Raw genomic sequence first — 21,359 nt, 5'->3', positions numbered from 1 at the left:
CTCATATACTCCATTTAATAATTAATTTTAATTTGTTTTTAAGTTCCAAATAATAACTCCAGCGAAAATATTTATTACATCACCCTCTCCTGAATTGGTATTGTAGAATGGCTTTAGTACAACTTGATGTGTGTGTGTTAGTCATGTTTTTAATGTTCCTTACTATTATGCATTATCTGGATGGCTTTTTGTTGTTAATACCCTGTTTCTTAAAATGCTAAGGTGCTGGAATTTTAGTTAATGGGACCTGTGAAATGAAAGAGTTCTAGATATTCGTTTTATGAACAAGCAGTGAGACCCTCTGAATAAAGTTAAATTGGACATTTGAGAATTCAAAAAGTAATTTTTGTTGCCTGATGAGTTTGCTAAAGTGTGGAATCAGTCTCCATAGGGGAATATTTCCCCCCTAAAGAATGAGAAGTGAGTGCTAAATGAACAGGGGATCGTGAACATATGTGTTACATGGGCTTTCTTTGAAATAAGAACTGTGGTTAACATCAGAAAATGGTTTTAAATAGAAATATTTTTTCTTAAAATGGTAGTTAGTGCCTTCAACAAATAGAATTGAAATGTCATTTATTATATCCTAATTTCTTTTTTCACATGGAGGATTGTGCTTATACTGGACTCCCAGGGGGGGAAAAAAAACTACCCCTACAAAAGCCCCTCCCCACGGCTAAGTGTTACCCCCCACTTTCCTCTGGTCTAAGGAGACTGTAGCTGTGAATGACAGCTTTTTCATTTGTACCCCTTCCCCATGTGTTTATTTATTTTTCCCCCTGATGGGAAGTTCAGGAGTGACATCCCCAAACCCAGAGGAAGTTTGGTCCCCTACCAGAAAGACTGACAGACCGCAAAATGAAGACCAACATGTACCCCATAGAGAACAGGTCCAATAGATGCAGCCTTGACTCAGGAAACATAATCGCCCAAAAAACAAACAAAAAATCCCAGTCACACGAAGAGCTTCTCTCTCTGTTTGGGGGGACCCAGGAGAGAGGGAGCAGGGGCTCTTGCTCCCGGCTTCGCTCTTGGGGGACAAAGGACAACTCAGCCCCACCTGGGAGGATGCTGCTGTGTACAGATCAGGTTGCCGCCTGGCGATTGGCGGCTGGGCTGGAAGGGAAGGTCCTCAGGAAACGCGACACTGGGGATGCTGCCCCCGATCACATGACGGAAATTTCCACTCTGAGGCGAAAAGAAAAGGAATAGGGTCTCCCCGTCCGCCCTTTTCTGATACTTCCCCTGGAGCCCAGTCCCCAGGGGGCGGAAGAAGAGCCGGGTGAGTGGACGTTTTGATATTTTCTGTTCGCATTGGAGACTTGTCAGTGTGCAAACCTGTGGCTGGATCCCCGCGGGGATGAGTATGTGCGCGAGCGCGCGTGGAAACCCGCACACGTGTGCATCTCGTCTGGGGCTTAGCTCAGGCGTTGTGGCTCTTCACAATTTGTTGGTAGCCTCAAATTCTTATTATTTCCCCAAGGACCACACTCTGGGCGGGTCATTGCAGGCTAATGACCGGATTGAGTGGGAATTAAGTAACCAGGACGCACGGAGGTAGAGGAGTCTGGCAGAGGGAGCCCCTGGAGAGCTGGCTGTGCCAAGGCAGCCAGTTCCCGGGGGCGGGACGGGGTGGCAGAGCGTGGGGCGCTCCCCTCCCGGGATTCCCTCCGCGCCGGGATTTTGAGCTCCATGGCCAGCGGCCGAGCTAACTGCCCATCGGAGGAGTCCGACCCGCTGGGGAGCTGGCTCTGCCGCAGCTCAGGGTGGAGCTGGCAAGGTGTCACCCGAGTCGCGGGACTGGTGCCCAGGTCCTCAGGGCGGGAGCACTGGGTGCAGGACTTAAAATAGACCCGCCGTCCCTGACAGCTGGGCCACCCCAGCGGGGTTGGGAGGAGGGGGGGTGGCGGCACCTGGAGCCCTGGGGAGTCTCCTTCTAGGGAGGATGGAAGCCAGAGCAGTGCTGGGTCGGGACGGGTTGGAAGCCCGAGGCTGCGATTTCGAGGGAGGCCTGGTAGGGGTCTTGCTGGAAGGAAGGCAGGGCCGGTGCGAAGTGCCCAGCGGGAAAGGGGATGGAATTGTGGAGCCGAGAGAGGAGGTGGAGGGAGAGGGGGAAGGCAAGAGTGATAGGAGTCCAAACCCCAAGAGGGTGGGAGTGGGAGGAAAATGGAGAAAAGAGAATGAATGGAGCGGAGAGGAGGAAGCATGGACAGGGGGCCCCTGGGAGAGGGCGTTGGGAGCACCTCGGAGTCCAAGAGACTAGAGGTGAGGGGGGGGGGGGTGGCGCGCGGGGAGGGGCTCCTCCCTGTTGGAGGTACAGGTGGGCGCCGCGGAGGATGGATGCGCGGAGTGGGGGGACCCGCGAGTCCCCCTGTTCCTCTTAGTGATTCAGCAGGGCGTGTCCTAATGTGCGCGCCCGGACCCCTCCAGGGGCTGCATAGCGAGCTGCAGACTTGGTTAGAAGAAAGGGGCTGAATTTGCTAACCTGGGGAACCCAGGCCAAGGAGACTTAGCCTTGGGGTGCCAGGGCTGTGCAGGGAAGTGAGGGGCAAGCAGTTGGGAGCCTTGAGATTATTGCGAGGTCCCCAGCCGCAGTCCTCCCAGAGCCTTTAGGCCCTGAGGCTGGCCCCGGGAGGAAGGTTGGCTCCAGCTGTCTGAGCCTCAGTGCAAAAGGTGCCCCTCTACCTGTCTCGGGGATCTTACCTCCGAGAGCAGAGGTGAAGGGGCTGAGGCCCTAGAGCTGGGGGCTGACCCGGGCCAGGCCCTCCTTAAGGCTGCCCCTTCCCCAAGGCCCTCGACCTGCCTTCCCTGTTATTCACTTGGGAGAGATGCAGCTTCTCACCCTTAAATATGGGGAGGAGAGAGCGGCCAGGCCTTGGCCCTGGATGGCCTACTTCCCAATATTCACCTGTAGTTGCTTCTGCACAGCGCAGACAATCAATCATTCTGACTAAAATGTCTCACTTGTAGGGAGAGCATCCTACACCTAGAGCACAATCCCCTGGGCCTGGTAGCCAAGGTCATAGCTTGGGCTTGTTTCAGCTTTGGTTACAGACTTTTGTAGACATTTCCTTTTGGGGGCTGGGGTGAGGGTTGGAGTGGGAAAATTAGCCCATGGATGTGTTTCCCCTCAGTGCAAACAAGTCTCTAAAGAGTCAGTGAGATTGGGGGACTGTCTTAGATGGAACATAAGTGTGTGTGTGTGTGTGTGTGTGTGTGTGTGTGTGTGTAATAGATCCGCTCGCATTCTAACAAATGAAGCTACAGGAAAAAAATGTGTTCCTGGTAGAAGTCTATAAGGACAGAGATACTGAAGAAAACACCTGCTCTTCCCAAATTTCCCAATACCATCTGAGTTCAGAGACAGGAAGCTTTTAAGCTGATTTTATCCCCAACATCTAAAAGCAGGAAGACTGGCATCAGGGGATGAATAGCTTTCCAGGCTGCAGGCTGGGTAGGGAGCTCTGTGCTAGAGAGTGCCATCCATGCCCAGGGCTCTAGGAGCTAGGCTCTACCAGGTTACCAATCAGAGTGGTTCATATACACACACTATTCCTTCTATATTACTAGGTGCTTCTTTTACGTTATCACTTACTCTCATAACAACCTTATGAAATAGATTCCATTATTATACCTATTTTAAAGATCAGGAAATGGGGACACAGATCAGTGTGGGGACCAGAGAACATCTTTGGAAGTTCTATTTGGACACTAATTATTCTTAAATGTAAATGAACAATTCTCTTTCACTTTGTACTTTATCATGGACAGAACTGCACAGGTGACTTCTTAGGGCCCCTAAGCTGAGTTCTTGGTCTATTACAGACTAATCCTAGCCTAAGAAAGACAATAACACCATCATGTAGCTAAACACTAACTCTTTGCAGCCCCAAGACTGGATTGCTTGAACAAGTGGTTTTTGAGACATGCATAGTATAACTGTGGTTACCTGCCCATTTATCAAACGCTGAAAGCAAGCTTAATAAACACAGCAGCTTGTGGACTCTGTGTTAAATATTTTTCTTCTCTTATGTCATTGCCTTTGTTCATTTTCATCAGTGTTTATCAGGCATCTATTCCTTTTCTCCCTATTCTTTGTACCGACTTTCTGATATTTTCTATTTTTAAAACCTAAACTCCTCTTCTTCTCTCTCCTTCTTCTTCTTCTTCTTCTTCTTCTTCTTCTTCTTCTTCTTCTTCTTCTTCTTCTTCTTCCTCCTCCTCCTCCTCCTCCTCCTCCTCTTTTTCTTCTTTACTTTTTACATATCCAATGCAATGATTTCTATAAAAATCAAAAGTTTTATGGGGTTTAATGACTATTTACATATTTTAATACATATCAAAATAATCATACATTTTAAAAAATTGCTTCCATGTATCACCTGAGATTATTTCACATGCTGTCCTGCCTTGATGACACCCTGTAGGAAGGGTAAGGGGTGGGCACCAGGGAGAGACCAAAGGAAGCGAAGGAGGATGCTCTAAGTCACACTTTGCACTAAGCCCTTTACATATGTGAATCTCACTTCATCTTCATACTGTACCCCAGGCTGTTGGTTATCTCCATTTAACAGAGGAGGAAATTGAAACTCAGAAAAATCAAGGAAAGAGTCAAGCAAGGATCACACAGCTAGGAAGCAACAGTGCTGGCATCAGATATGTCTCTCCTGTGTCAACGTCTGCTTCCAATAAAGACAACAGGAGGAGAGACTACTATGAGAACAAACGCTTAAGAAAAGAAGAAGCTTAGAAAGGTGTTGCACAACAGAGTGTGATGTGAGAGATGGGAGAATGGAAAAGCCGAGTTACTTCCCTGTGACTGCTAATCTTCCTCTGGTCTTCCTTCCCCTATTTCTGTAATGACCTAATTCCATTCATTCATCCCACAGACAATCATCGAGTATCATTATCTTCCAGAAACAGTATTAGGAAGTTTCTTTCATCCCTGTCTCCCTGACACCTATCACAGTCCTGTGCAAATACTAGGTGCTCAACAAATGTTTGTGAAGTAAGTGACTTAGTCTAGTGGGGGAAAGAATAAACAGTTGCACTAACAGCATGTTAAGGGCCAGGGAAATCAGATTTGAGTACTCTGCCACTGAACCTGGCTTAGAAAAGGGATCAGAGAACACGTCAAGACTAGGTGATGCCTGAGCTAAGTTTTGAAGCAGAAATAAAAGTTAGTTGGACAAAGGAAGTGGGGGAGGATTCTCAACAAAGACACCAGTCTGAACAGAGAAAAGAAAAAAATGGGAGCCACTCTGGGAATACAGGAGTTCAGTTCTCAAAATGGAGAGTGCAAGGGAGGGGGCTGGGAGGGACATGCAGTCTAGGAGGTTTTTTGCACATTCTCTCTGCAAGTGTCTCATTGCTCTGCCCCTCCCTTGAAGCTCTGAAGAGAACTGTGCTATAGGGAACAAAATGACTGGATATAGTACGTCCTCACTTAACGTGGTCGATAGGCTCTGCAACTTTAAACAAAAAGGCATATAATAGAACCAATCTTAATGCTGGCTAACTGATATAAACAAGAGTTAAGTTCCTGCAAAATGACTTTGGACAAAAGCACATTATTTGAGTACCTGCAGTACAGGAATTAGCAATGCATTTTATTATTTTATCATTTTATTGTGGCCCTATAATAGAGAACTATAGTTATTTAGACTCCTAGATAGTGTTTTAAAACCCATACTCAAATGGACAGACTAGGTTTCATTGTCTCCTATGTGGAAAAACCTAATTATTTTTCTGTTTCTCCAGGGGATATTCTATTTTAGCATAGACACAATCCACGCAATTACGAAAAAAGACTTTCAAGCAAATGCTCTTCTGTGCTTTTCCTGGGGGGGTAACTGGAGGGAGGGGGAAAGATTTCTCTCCTTATTTTAGTTTTTAATAGTTTTATTTTATTTTCAGTGTGTTATAGAGGAGTCAGGAAGTAAAAAGGTATTAAAAATAAAGTGAGATGGGGAATGGAATAACAAATAGATATTTATGCCAGTTAAGATTCTGGCTTTTGATAATAGACTTTGAAAACTTAATGCCCCAATGTCGCTTTTTCTTTAGGAATCTTTTATAACAATTTTTCATTCCAGGCTCAGAGGGCTGCATGCCTTGTCACCCTTCCCACACTTGTACAATACTGTTAGCTACATTGTTATTAGGAAGGGAATTCAAAGGGTAAATGAAATCTGCAAATCACCCCAAGCCTAATTTCAGTTAATAGACTAAGTCCTCCACTCTTTAGCATTATATCCTTGCCTTATAGCCAAGTTCCTTAATCTTCCTGAGCTTCAATCTCTTCATCTATAAAATCAGGATCATAAGAGCATCTACCTCATGAGATTGTTATAAGGATGAAATGACTTAGCACGTGTAAGATGCTTAGACTGATGTCTGATGCATAGGAAGCACTCAATATGTGATAGCTGTTATTTGTGTTATTACTAGTACTTCTGCCACCCGCAGCCTTATTTGAAATGTTAACATATGTCCATGATAAACTTTCTTTGGTAATGTGTTTTCCTCTAGCTGTCGTAACTAAAATGAAGGAAACAGAAGAGAGGAAATGAAAAAAGGGCTGCATAACACATATGGAGAGCCATCCAGTCCACAACAGTGTCATTTCCTAAATAAGAAGATTGAACTGTTCCCTTATTTCCTGTTGGCTACTTGCCACTATTGCTCCTGATCAACCTAATGTGTGTCCATCATTGAAACGAACAGCATCTCCAGTTTCCTGTTTTCTCTTGTTTTTGTCTCTTTTGGTCACTGCTGTCACCCTGGTCCCTCATATCGTGCCTGGAATATACAGACACTCATGCCTGTTTGTAGAATGAAGGGAGGAAGGAAAACCTGTTTCATTTTTTTTCTTCAACTAGACACGTCTTCATTGCAGTGTTTAAGGGCTTTGCAGGGTGAATTTGTGCATTGTTGACCGTCAATATAAATATTTTCAAATTAAATTATTTCCTCAGTATTCACTGCTGCACCAGATTCCGTGTGCAGTCTTGGGTGTCAGGGCGTGTGGCTGTGAATCCCAGTGTCATCCTAGATCTGGTCTTCCTGGATGCAGACCTGGGCTCTATCTCTGGCCTTCCTGCGATCAAGTTTGGCGCTCCCACATTCTCTCCGAGTGACCTTAGGCAAGTCACTTAACCTGGCTGCCTCGTTCCATTCATCTGTAAAATGAGGGAAATAGTTCCTATTTCATAAGGATTTTTTTGAGGAAGAAATGAGTTAATATGTGTAAAGATTAACATTTGGCACTTTGGAAGCATTAGAAGTGTCTGTTAAACAGGTTTTTTAAAATCCTGGTTTTCTAATTAGGTATCATAATAGTACCTACCTTACAGAATTGATTCGATGATACTACATGATACGTAATAAACACTCAAAACATGTTACTTTTGCTATTGCTTTGCTTGCAAATATTTATTTCTTTTATCTGCTATGAGGAGTCGGGGCTCTGACCTGGCTTTTCCATTTTTTGGGTCCATTGAAGTCTTATCGATTCTATCTTACCTTTCACACGTATACCCTGTGTTTGTCCTGTCATTGTGCCTTGCGTCATTGGCACCTTTTACATCGCATACTCCTCAGGACAAGGACTTTGCCCTTTGTTTTGGCATAATTTTATAACATTGGGTACACTCACGGTACTATAAAAATGTTAAAGAAAAGAAATGTAGCTGACCAAGAGGCCGCTTTGGCTGGCAGCTGGCGGAGCTGCTGTTCTGTTTGCAGTGCTGGTCCTCCCGCCCAGCAGCATCCCGGCGGCGGCTGCTGGTGTCGCCTGGCTCTGGGTTGACGCGCGTGTCCTGCGGGCCACCACCGGGGCGTGCACGGGTGCCCGGAGCATGAGCTGCGTCCTGGCGCGCAGGGAGGACCACGGGAGGCCAGCGCCTTGGGACACAGCACTGCTCACAGGTTTGTCTGCGTTTGCTTGACTTTGCCAGAGAGGCCGGGCGAGTGAATGAGATGAGCTTGAAAGGAGAAGGAGCGAAGAACTGAAAAAGGAGGGAAGTGGGAGGCTCCATGAAGGAGGCTGTAGTAGCCCTTTCTGTTTTAAGCCACGTTTCCGGGTGGCCACACAGCCTCTGGTCCTTCTGGCATGTTTCCATATCAGAGGAATGTGGCGTATGGATGCGAATGCTCTTGTAAACTCTATGACCAAACCGACCTTGAGTGCTAAAGTTATCTAACGGGGCTCGTGTTTCAAGCCTGGCGCTGGGAATGCCTGAAAAGCAGCCACTGGTTCAGAGCATTACATAAGCAGGGCGGTGATAGTCCTGAGAGCACATTTCATCACTATTTTATTCCTTTCTGTCTTTGAAGCAGCCCTTTGGTAACAGCACATTTAAAAACGTACCTGACACTTGTTTGGCCTGTGTTGCTGTGCTGTAGTCACACCTGCTGTACAGCAGTCCTCACAGTTGGTTGGCATATGTATTTACCCTTATTATTTTGAAGTAATTGGAGATTCACAGGAGGTTGCAAAGGTAACTCAGAGAGGCTCCAAATGCCTTTTGCTCAGTTTCTTCTAATGATTCCTCAGACATAATTTTCTTACAATAACACTAGGAAATTGACTTTGGCACTATATGTATGTATAGTTTCTATGTCATTTTATCACATACAGTGTAACCACCACCACATCCAAGATATAGAAATTCTACAGCCACAAAGATCTCCCTCCTGCTACCCCTTTAGTCAAAACCACCTCCTTCTCCCTATCCTTGGCAACCAGATGTTTTCCATCTATGTATGTATATATGTATGTATGTATGTATGTATGTATGTATAGTATGTTACATAAATGGTATCATACTGCATGTAACCTTTCTGAGACACACCCCCCCCCATTAAGAATAATGTTTTTGAGATTCAGGTTGTATGAATAGCTGGGTCCTTTTTATTGCCAAGCAGTATTCCAGTTGCTTGACTTTATTCAATGGTATTTTTTTCTCTCTAAATTGATATACTTACATCACTTATGGTGATGTAAAAAGTGTGGGGACAAAGTTTGAATAAGTTTTTCCTCTTCAAAATGACAACTAGTGTGCGCTGGGGCAAAAGGGTGTACAAACTACACCTTCATTTAACACAGAGGCCAGTGGAGGATTGGGAAGAAGAAACAGAACAGGGCAGAGATAAGTATGTATTTGGACAATAAGGTATAAAATCTGGCACCTTTAAAAATTTCCACACCCATATGATAATCTATTCTGCGATCTTACCTTTAGTTAAGACAACTTATATTTCTTAAAAATTAATAAAAATAACGCCTCTGTTATAGGAAATTCCCTGCCAGTCTATGTTCAGTCACAGAGATGATAAGTCAGGGACAGGGGCATGGCTGGAAATGACAGCAAGTGGCTGTCCAGTTTGACACAGGTCTCAGAGAGTCAAGACAGCATCTTCAGTCCCAGGGCAACCATCACAGGTCCAGAGACTGTCAGTGCTATACTTTTCTGTCCTTTCAACCTACTTGCCAGTGGGAGAAGCCTCTCCCAGAGGTGGCTTAAGTTGGATTTTAAAATGAGAATGTTATTCTTCACCTGAATTCTCACAGGCATGGGGACTCTGGACTCTGGTGGCTGTAACCAGTCAGGGATGTGCATCAGTTCTGAATAGCTCCTGGAAAAGCTAGGTGCAAGCCCTCCCTTTAGCCAGCACCCATTGGAGAGCTCTCCCCCCACCATCCTGCCTCTCAAGCAGAGGAGAGGATAAGATACCCACTGCTATCAGCAAGTGTAAACACCCCTTAGAGTTTTTAGAATTTCACATTTTGAGCTTTCAGAGATGTATTGTCAATTCATGAAATCATATCAATCAGTCTGGAGCCCTTACTGGACCCAAGTCTAACTGAAGACACTGCCCTAGGTCTTCATTTTAGTGATGTTTGTTATTCGAAAAATGGCGCTTGTCCCAGACCCTTCCAGAGGATGGAGGGTAGGTAGGGGAAGCTGGTCCAAAGTCTAAACATTCGAAGAACTGACATAGCTAAAGTAATTTATAACTCCTTTCATAGGCAAAATTGCTTCTCTGAATCTTTTGAAACGGAATAGAATCATATGTGCTGTCTGTGTGATTTGTTTTGTGTAAACATTAGACACCTCAGGTCACTTTGCAGGCTGTTCTGGGTCTTCTCCCCCGGCTGTGGGCTGTAAGATCCCTCAGCATGTGGTGAGGCAGATGACACAGCCCTGTCATCTTGAAGGGCTGAACAGTTCTCTGTAAACGGGTGACTGAACAAAAGGCCCCCTGAATTTTGTGGACCTCGCTGATGTTATGCTGTTTACCTATTTGACTAACGGTGATAGTCAATAGCGGGGGTGGGGGTGGAGGTGGGGGAAGGTGACAGGAAATGTAAACATACTGGTTATGGCTTCCAACCTCACAGGCATTGTTTTTGTAAGGGGTAATGAGAAGGTTTATTTGCCTTTTGAACTTTTTCTTTAATGAGAAGAAATAGAGTTTTTCTGAAAGAAAAGTGAACCAGAAATGCCTTATGTACTATGTCAATGTAGACAAAAATCAAGTCCTAGCTTTACTTTCAAACAACTGGGTAATATAGCTGTATTCACACTTGCAAGAATGAAACCAAACACAATGCTTAACACTATTTTTTTTTAAATACCAGAATTCCATAAAGTTTAAACTCGTTTACCTGGCCGTCAAGGTCAACCTCAGCCAGACTCTCTACAAACATGCCATTTGCGCTAAAGCCAACTCTAGTTGTTTTGTGGCCAAACTTCTGCTCCCATTTCTCCTGCCCGGAACCCTCTCCTCGCTCTGAAGTCATACCATTCTTCCTCCATAAAACCTGCTGTTTGCCCTCGCTCTCATGCTGAGCTCTCAGTTCACTCCCATGTCTCCCAGATGGTGCTCCTGTTAGGAATCATGTCCAGCACAGAGAAGGTTCCCAATGGTAATGGAATATCATTAGGAGGGGGCTCTGCAGTCAGATATGGGGGTGTGAGTCCTAGCTCAGCTATTCGTTCACCAGCTTTGGTTTTCAGGCAAGTTACTCAATCTTTGAGTGTTAGTTGCCTCATTTGAAAAATGCGGATAATAATTCACTTCCCCGAAAGGTGAGGGTATTACTGATGTGATACATATGAAGTGCTTGGCACAGTGCTGGGCTATCATGAATATGATGATTACTCAAGAGAACTTTAAAAATGAGATTTCAGACTTTACAAAATTAACAGCACTATGGTCTGAGTGGAGGATGCAGATCATAAAACTTGATTGTTTAGGCTTCTCTGTGTCTGTCAACCCTAATTGCTGTCATAAGAAGGGGCAGGGTCCTCTACACCCATCGACCTGGAAGAGAGAATCTCCAGTTGCCACCCACTGAGATTGGACACAAACAGATTGAAATGGAATGATTCTTTCCAAATTAGACAGAATAGAAATATGTGTGGCTTGGCAGAGATTTTATTTTAGTAAGAGGTAATCAAATGATGAATGAGTTTCTATAAAGAAGGGAACAAATGCTAGATATTAGCATCTAAGAGTAATTAAAATAGCTTCATGATGAATCCTCTATCCTTGAAGTATTTACAAGCACAACCTGAAGGCTTAGAAGAGTGAAAATGTCACTTAACTGGTTGTTTGATCTACAAATACAAAATCATAGGTTTTCTGCTATTTCCCTACAAATTGGTTGATATTTCACTGAAGCATGGCTTCAATCAAACCAAGGGCATAACCATTAGCAGTTTTTTGGTAACACTGATGTCTAAACAAATCCCTTTTGTGTTTTGAATTACAGATCTAAAAATGACTGTCTGGGCCACAGCATGCAATTGCAAACAGAACAGGCAATACTTTAAATAGATAGCGAGGCGGCTTGGGTTTGGGATGAGGCGTGCAGTCCCATGCAGCTTCTGATTTCATCCTGTCCCAAGGCCACCCTTAAACAATCGCTCTTTGTTAGATGATTGGAGCTTTATGAGCAAGTGTTTCAGAACTTTTCAAAATTTCAGTGAGGTGCACATGTGCACATGGATATGTATAAATTTTACAGGCACAGAAAAGGGAAATTCTGCTTAAAAGTCTCCCTTGTCTAGCTGAGGATATAGAAAAACTCGTTGTTACATAATTTTTGGAACATAATTTAATCTTTTGATGTTTCAGAGTGCCTTAGGTTCACCATTGTTAAAGTCAACTATAATGGCAAAACTCAAAAGCTCTTGTTAATAGAAACTTCTAGTTGGCTGAAGGAATTTATAGGATCTTCCTTCTGCTTTCTAAGTTTTGGGAGGAATATTAAGAAATATATATGTTCTAAACTAGGAAGCTTAAACTTTTTTAATATGAAAAAATTCTAACATATTCCAAAGTAAAAAAATAGTATGAGACTCCATCTTCACCCATCTTCCAGAATTATTAATACTTGTCTGTTGTGTTTCTTCTCTACCCACACCTCTCTTCCCTGCTACTCCTATCATAATCATTACTAGATTATTTCCAAGTCACCATATAATTTGATCCATACATGATTCAGTATGAATCTCAAAAAGGTAAAGAAGTCTTGAAGAATACGTAACTAAAATATTATTACACCTTAAATAAATCAACATTTCCTTAATGTTATCACATTTCCAGGCAGTGTTCAGATATCTCTGATTGTCTCTATTTTTTTGTTTTACACTTAGTTTGTTTGAATCAGAATCCAAACAGGGTTCATAAACTCATTGGTTGATATGTCTCTTAAGTCTGTTTTAATCCATAGGTTCAACCAACCACCCCTCCTCTCTCTCTCTCTCTTGTTTTGTTTTACAATTTACTTGATGATGAAACCAAGTCATGTGTCCTATAGAATTTCCCATATTCTGAATTTTTTCTGTTTATACAACCTTTAAAATGTCATTCTCAAACTTGAATATTGTGTTTCTTCAATCTCATAAAATTGCTTCTCTTTTAAAGAAAAATTGTACCTTGTTGTCATTCCTTTGCCTGTTTCCTTGAGGATTTTCATTTTCTTGAGGGCCTACATTTTGCCCAAATATCCTTCCTCCTCAGTAAATCTTCAATGACTTACCTAACAGTTCTTCCTGATAGAACCTGACTGACCTGGAATGCCCCTTCAGTCAGGTTTCAAAATGTGTACTGGTCTACCCAGTGCTTACTCAGCTTTCTCTAAGTTTGAAAGGCATCACCAGTAAACAGTAGGGGTTGTTTTGATTTTAACAATTGTGCCACATGACTACTTTTTAAAAGTACTTTTCTGTTCCTATTATATAAGGATATATTTACTAGGAAATTATATATTTGGAATTTGCTTTAAAATAATGGTGGGAGGAGTGGTAGTTTAGATGTAATAAGATTGCCATGGTTAATAATTTTGAAGCTAGATATTACATATGTGAGGTTTCACTATAGTATTCCATCTACATTTGTATAAATCTGAAAATTTCCATAATAAGAAATAAAAATGAAGTTTATCATTCTACCTAAGCTAAGTAATGAAGCATTTCATTTTGGGGGTCTATATTGTAACACTTTTGCCAAGGATCATCAAAAATTATGTCTAAGGTGGTGAACACACAATACAACTGCAGATAATATATTATAGAATTGTACACCTTTATAATTTTACTAACCAATGCCACCCCAATAAACTCAATAAAAAACAATGTCTAAGGAACAACAAAGCACTTGCTTTTCTCATTTTGTAATTCTGGTTCGCCTAAAAACAAGTCAGTTTTGAAGTAAAAAAATTCAGCATGCAAATAATATTTTATGTTAAATATTATTTTCATTATTTTATATTATTCTTATTATTATATACGAAATATTTAATATTTGGGGAAATGGTTCGGAATGATTGAAAATACCACCCACGCAGAGGTGCTTCATAGGTTTTGTGATCTACCCAGGCTGCCTTTAAGGTTCTCATGTGGCAAAACTCTTTGACATGCACCTGTAGTCTACCCATAGCTGACAAGACTCCTAGAAGAGGAATGACCTAAACCCATGGTCAGCAAACTGCGGCTCGCGAGCCACATGCGGCTCTTTGGCCCCTTGAGTGTGGCTCTTCCTAAGCCTTAGGAGTACCCTAATTAAGTTAATAACAATGTACCTACCTATATAGTTTAAGTTTAAAAAATGTGGCTCTCAATAGAAATTTCAATTGTTGTACTGTTGATATTTGGCTCTGTTGACTAATGAGTTTGCTGACCACTGACCTAAACCATTCAGTTATCTCATAAGAAAATATGCTAGGATGGACTATGAAGGTCATACCTACAAGCATTCCCTGCTGTTATGTCAGATGAACATGCAGGCCCTATTTTCCAAGGTGAAAGTCTACTAGCTTTTAACTGTAGTCTGAGTTCTTTTTATTCTGTTCCATCACTGAAAAGACAGGAGAATTTAATGACTTATGCTTACACTAGCCGTAATACTAGAAAATAAATTTTAAGGATCTTGACCTTTGTGAATTATTTTCTATTATTTCATTAGTGTTGCATTTAAGTAATTTATTTAATAGTAATTAAATTTTAACTGCAGTTAGCTATGCAACAGCAAAATTTAAGACTCTAGAAGCATTTTAGTAAACTAAAGGTGAAAAGTTGAAATTTAATTGTATTTCTTATTACCAATTTAAAATATGTAGCAATATCATTGGTAATATTTTTCCTTCTATGAATGTAAAAATATTTTACAGATTCACACAAGCTTAGCCCCAACCCTATAACCATATCTCCCCATAAGCTGTTAAGTTACTCAACCTGGAATTCTCTTGTCATGGACTTTCAGGAATTTGATCCTCTCATCTGGTGAGAGGTTATTCTATATTCCCCATACCTTTGAGCTATTATTACCTGCACATAAATTTTGCTCAGAATTGAAATAAAAAGCTAATTTGTGCCACTTTGTATTTTTTTCAATAAAACTAATATTATATATATATGAATTTCTGAGTTTCTAAATTTGTATGTATTTTAAGTTTTGAAATATTTAGAAAAGCAATTAAAAAACACATGTACTTTTTTTACTCCTTCATTCTCTATCAGAATTAACTGAGAAAAATAAATGAAGGCAGCAACTTTTTGAATAGAAAAAGTAAGGAAATAGTCAAGTGTGGTGAGCTTCAAATTTTATGGGATTTAAGCCACCAAATATACCTACCTATAGGCCTGGTGCACGAATTCGTGCACCAGTGGGGTCCCTTGGTCTGGCTTGGGGATCGGGCCTAAACCAGCTCTCTGACATCCCTCGAGGGGTTCTGGATTGCGAGAAGGTGCAGGCCAGGCCGAGGGACCCCACTGGTGCATGATTGGGGCCAGGGAGGGATGCAGGAGGTTGGCCAGCTGGGGAGGGACCACAGGAGGGCCCCAGGGCATGTCTGGCCTGTCTCGCTCAGTCCTGATCGGCCAGACCCCAGCAGCAAGCTAACCTACCGGTTGGAGCGTCTGCACCCTGGTGGTCAGTGCACATCACAGTGAGCAGTTGAGCAGCCTTAGCATATCATTAGCATATTATGCTTTGATTGGTTGACCTGATGATTGGACACTTAGCATATTAGGCTTTTGTTATATATAGGATATTGAGACTGAAAGAAGACCTAGTCACCTGCCCACCTGATAATAGAATACTAATCACTTTGCACAGTAAAAATAGAAGAAATGTTTCATACTTGTTCTTTAGAAATAGGTATCTCAGAGTGGTTTTGTTTCAGGTTCCTCAAGGTTCAATTTTAACAAACATATTCAGAAAACATTAAGCAAAATAAAAATAAGGCATTATATTTACATATCATCCTATCTAATAATAGACAAACATGGTAATTGACCATACCTTCACTACGCCTCCCATTGGCTAATCAGCACAATATGCAAATTAACCCAACCAAGATGGCGGCCGGCAGCCACGCAGCTGAAGCGAGCAGGAGGCTTGTTTGCTCCAGTGATGGAGGAAGCCAAGGTTCCCTGCCTGCCGCAGCCTGACTCTGAGTTCCAAAAGCAACAAAGTTTCAATTACAGACACTAAACAAACCCCAGATACCTGCTTTCAGCAGGCCGTGGTCTCAGAGCTGGAGTGAGTAGGAGCCGGCTCTCAGCTCCAGTGACGGCAACAAAGTTTCAAGTATAGAAGGTAAATAAATCCCAGAATAAAAGAAAAAAAGGAGAGGCTGGGAGCTTCAGTCGCTGGCCAGCCTGAAAACGGCCCTCAGCCCCTCACCCAGACTGGCCAGGCACCCTAGTGGGAACCCCCAACCTAAAGGTGGTGTGGCCAGCCTGAAAACAGTCCTCAGTCACTCATCCAGACTGGCCAGGCACCCCAGTGGGGACCCCCACCCTGAAGGGGGTGTGGCCAGCTGCAAACAGCCATCATCCCCTCACCCAGGCTGGCCAGGCACCCAAGTGGGACCCCTACCCTGATCCGGGACACCCTTCAGGGAAAACCAGCCAGCCCCCACCTGTGCACCAGGACTCTATCCTATATAGTAAAAGGGTAATATGCAAACTGACCCTAACAGCAGAAAGACTGGGAATGACTGGGTCACTTTGACACATACTGACCACCAGGGGGCAGACGCTCAATGCAGGAACTGCCCTCTGGTGGTCAGTGCGCTCCCACATGGGGGAGCTCTGCTCAGCCACTAGCCAGGCTGATGGCTGCCAGTACAGCGGTGGTGTTGGAAACCTCTCCTGCCTCCTCAGCAGCGCTAAGGATGTCCAACTGCAGCTTAGGTCTGCTCCCCACTGGCAAGTGGACATCCCCCTAGGGCTGCTGGGCTGCCAGAGGAATGTCTGATTGCCAGCTTAGGCCCAATCCCCCGGGGAGCAGGCCTAAGCCAGCAGGTGGTCATCCCCCGGGGGGTCCCAGACTGTGAGAGGGCACAGGCCGGGCTGAGGGACACCCCCACCCCGAGTGCACAAATTTTTGTGCACCTGGCCTCTAGTATTTTTTATAAAGTGACAGTCTTTAACCCACATTCTTACTTTGCTATGGTTGTGCATTCTTTGCCAGAGTCACTGTTATGCATCCAAATATACTACACACTTAAGATTCCTTTTGTAAATAATAATAAGTACTTAGAAACATTATATTTACAAATATTCTTATGGTTTTTTATGGAAATGTTATTACCATACACATTTTCATTTTGCAAAATATCTAATTTGTACCTTTACAACTAACATATTTCTGTATGTTTCTTTTTTTAAAAAGGTTCTTTTTAACTTAAAAACACATATAAGACCATGTGGCAGTGGTTGCTATGGCAAGTTTGTATATTTTATTGAGTACCAGACCAGAATCAATAGACATTGCATCAGACTGAGGTAGCACTGGAGGTATCAAGACCGTATCATTATTTCTGCTATAAATATGTATATTTTCAGGATTCCATATACATGGAATGGTAACTTCATAACAAATTAACACAAGACAACAAATACTAATGTCCATGTGGATGAATATTTTAAGGGGCCCACTAAAGGAAGCTATATCTCCTGGGAATCTGTGAATATTGCAAATAACAGAAGTTTGGGAACCATTCCTGGAATGTTTGCCTAGGAATTAAATTTGTCATCTAGTTTTCAGCCAAGAATACAAAATGAAATTTTTGAATTGTGGTTTAGTTAATATATGATAATTATTCTTCTGAATAAAAACAACTGACTGTTTAAGAATAGATTTTTATAAAAATATTAAGTACCTAGGCTATTTCATGCGGTTCACTGATTTAAAAATATACATATAACCAACAACAGCAATTAATATTACTTAGTTCTTACTATATCCCAGGCCCTGTTGTAAGCTCTTTACATATACTATCTGACTTGCAGAAAAGGAAATAAAGAATACACTTTCCTTCTTTAATATGGTGCTTTTCTGTGCAAAATTAAGAAAATAGGAAGGTTGAGGACACATTTGTAATACCTTAACTAATAATAATAAAAAAAAAGAAAATAGGAAGGAAAGGAAGGAGGGAGGAGGGGAGGCAGGGAGGAAGGAAGAAAAGAGTAATAGAATAAAAAATAAAAATAGGCCTTAATTTATCAATCTACTCAAGATTCATAGAGCCACATATAGAGAGTAAGACAGATACCTTCTATCTACTTAAAATTCTTGAAAAGTTATCCTCCCACCCCACCCAAATGTACTCAATACAGGCATACCATCTCATGTACATCTGTGTCAATTATTCTCAAATAATTTCAGCGGTAACAACATAGAATACCTGAGTGTGATTAGATCATGCAGAGCTTTGAAAGTTATTTCTTAAACATTTTAGAAAACTGATGTGCCAGAGTCATGTGACCTCATCTATTTCTACACATTGAAAAGAAATAAATATATACCTAAATATTTCTCATGGGTATATCTAAATATTTGTGATAATACACATGAGCACTTTTATTTGCTGAAGTCCTAGGGCAGTGATGGCGAACCTATGACACGCATGTCAGAGGTGACACGCGAACTCATTTTTTTTGGTTGATTTTTCTTTGTTAAATGGCATTTAAATATATAAAATAAATATCAAAAATATAAGTCTTTGTTTTACTATGGTTGCAAATATAAAAAAATTTCTATATGTGACATGGCACCAGAGTTAAGTTAGGGTTTTTCCAAAATGCTGACATGCCGAGCTCAAAAGGTTCGCCATCACTGTCCTAGGGGGAAAAGAATAAACAGAGCCTCAAATTTTTCACTATAGCTGGGGTGACTTAGTTTACTGAGGTAATCCTGAGGTTTCTCTGTTGAGAGGACATCTAAAGATGTGTCTCATCTTTTTGCCACATATTTCTAAATCCTTATATTAATGTGATAAAAATAAGTAATGCTGACTAATAAAGAAATACTTAAATAATGTTTCCTGTGACCAAACTTTGACCAGAGGAAAATCCTAGGGGGTGTTTCAAGAGCCCACTGAAGCTCATTTTCTCTATTTCATATGCAGTTCTTGCTCCTGTCGATTGGGAGTAATAAAAATCTTGTTTACTTAATGATTGCCTCAGGAAAACTAGTCTAGATGATTACACATTAGACAATTGAATGATTCAGCAGACTAATTATTATTATCCAACCACCAAATTGTGTTACTGACTTTTTGAAACCAAATTTGCCTTATACCAATTAAGCTGGATTGTTGAAACCATGAATCTTAGTACTCTGGATAGGTACTAAGCCTAGAGACATCTGTACCTCCGTAATAAACGTACTTCAATATTATTCTGTTTAGGAGGAAAACAGGCACTTATTCATGTCAGTAGATTTACACTCCTGAGAGAACAATTCAGCATGTCAGCAACTACAAGACCAACTGTTTGAAAGGGGAAGAGATGAAAATGATGTAAAATCCCAGAGTGGACATCACCAATGTCCATCAGCATTATATTTATCCCCATTTTTACCCATACCACCTAATAGGTAAATAAACTGCTATATTTCTCAAATAGCATAAAATATTTTATAACAACACTAAAGGTTTTTAAGTAATGTTATTTTTAATTTCTATAAAGCTTCCTATTTGAAAACACCTGCATATGTGTCTCCTCATTTCTAAATTTTAGACAATGAATCGTGCTGGACCTAATAAAGGATTTAACACTACAGACTTTCAGACGTCAATTTGAATTCTAAGCAGTGTTGTCCAGGTTAACCTCAAATTAGTGAGAAGCAGTATATATGCATGCTCATAAGACTTCCTTATATTTAAGATACCTAAAGATGGAAAATGCCCATCAATTATACAGTCCTATTTGATCAGCAAGCTGCCCCAAAGAGAGCCAGTCATCCATTCATATTTCCAGTTTATCCATTCACTAATCCATGGATGATTCAAAGGGTTTTACACTTGAATAAACTATGATTAGATCAAAATTATGTGGCTGGCCAACTTGAAAATGAGTACTAAAATGCCCCGCAATCTGAAATCCTAGAGTGTAAGCAAAATGTAGGTCACTTACTTTGGCATTTGGAAAATGTGCCTTGGTACATCTTTGGGTCTTCGTGTTTGTCAATCTGACTGAAAAGAAAAATTACCATAGGGAGCCCAACCAAATCCCCCCGAATCTGCCAGCACATTTTCATGTTTAAACACTGGCTCTGAGGACAGGTTCAGGGGTAAATATGCACCATGGTGCTGTTCAACTTCACAGTTTGGTTAACGTTAAACAAACACATTGCAAACCATGTCTTATTACGTGGTTGTTTTCTGAGATTCCATGGGTCAGGGTCAAAATCTGTCGTTTTTCTAGCCTTTCTACAGCACTGGTCAATAGTTTAACAAATGAAATAATGGTCCATTGAACAGTGGCAATACACCTCCGGAGCAAAAGACTTTGAAACAAATTTAATTCTATGACCAATTTTGCTAATGCCATAATGCCCTTATGAATGAATGGTAATGAAAATACCTTTTATGTTTACAATGCGTAAATGTCCATGATCTCATTTAACCCTCACAGTAACTTTGTATAATGGCTTTTATTAGACCCAATTTTAAAGAGAAAACTGAATTCCAAAATATTTATATGATTTTACTTACTCAACGAAGACTTACTAAATAGGAACCATAATTAGGTTTTGATGTTGGAGACAATTCTTTAAATACACACGTGTAACAAATACATAATGTTTATGTGTGCCAGACACTCTTCTAAATGCTCTACAAATATTAACTTAGTTAGTCCTCATAATAGCAGAGTGAGGTAGGCACTATTATTATCTTCTTTTTACTGATGAGGAGGACACGGATGTGCAGAGATGGCAAACAACTAGCCCGAAGCCAGACAGCTAATAAGTGATGGGAATCAGAGTTAAGTCTAGTCACTTGAGCTCCAGAATCTATACTAGTTGACCCCGTGCTATACTGAACAAGACACGGTGTCTGCTCCTGAGGACTTCAAAGTCTAGAAGGCAGACCTATAGGCAAATGTTAGTTCAGCATGTTGCACAACAGCAAAGCGTGCAGGGGAGGGAGGGATTAATTCTGTCCTGTTTAACGACTCTCAGTAGGCAGCAGGATGAGAGTCACATCTGTACCCTTGAGTTTGAACTCCAATGTGCTCTCCATTTCACAGGGCAGCCCCATATTTGATAAAAAGAATTTGGAATCACAGTGAGAAAACAAACTGCACTTATTGGAACATAGCATATGAACCAAAGGATAAAGGCTGAGCTTCTTTGAATAGGAAAGACCCCCACTATTACTCCTAATAGATATAGATGTAGACAACAGTACAATCTCTTTCTTCATATATGTAACATATACTATGTAATATACTGTATACGTATGTAGATGTGGACAGAACTCTTTTGTGTGTCAAATCAACTTATAGCTCCCCAGTTATTCTAAAGCTTACGGCCAGACAGAAAAAAAACAG

At 41.5% G+C, this 21,359-nt stretch overlaps 1 protein-coding gene and 1 long non-coding RNA gene across 4 annotated transcripts in view; both read left to right on the top strand.

The window, feature by feature from the left end:
• The first annotated feature begins 1,261 nt into the window (after nucleotides 1–1,261).
• Nucleotides 1,262–21,359, top strand: part of SLC38A4 (solute carrier family 38 member 4) — a 67,363-nt gene continuing 47,265 nt past the window's right edge. The window contains exon 1 of one of the 3 annotated variants that reach the window (XM_059682657.1): nucleotides 1,262–1,282. The gene's annotated coding sequence lies outside the window, so the exon portion shown is untranslated. Of the gene's footprint in view, nucleotides 1,283–7,690; nucleotides 7,930–21,359 lie in introns of those variants that run through there. The other 2 variants (XM_059682658.1, XM_059682656.1) reach the window with 2 other exon arrangements.
• Nucleotides 16,930–18,143, top strand: LOC132226092 (uncharacterized). Its single transcript, XR_009451006.1, has 2 exons — nucleotides 16,930–17,885; nucleotides 17,945–18,143. It is a non-coding gene; the product is annotated as an uncharacterized LOC132226092 (long non-coding RNA).

Source organism: Myotis daubentonii, chromosome 2, assembly GCF_963259705.1.
Source record: "Myotis daubentonii chromosome 2, mMyoDau2.1, whole genome shotgun sequence".
NCBI classification, from domain to species: domain Eukaryota; kingdom Metazoa; phylum Chordata; class Mammalia; order Chiroptera; family Vespertilionidae; genus Myotis; species Myotis daubentonii.
The sequence above is the reverse complement of the archived record's forward strand: the minus strand, read 5'-3'. Positions and strand labels throughout refer to the sequence as shown.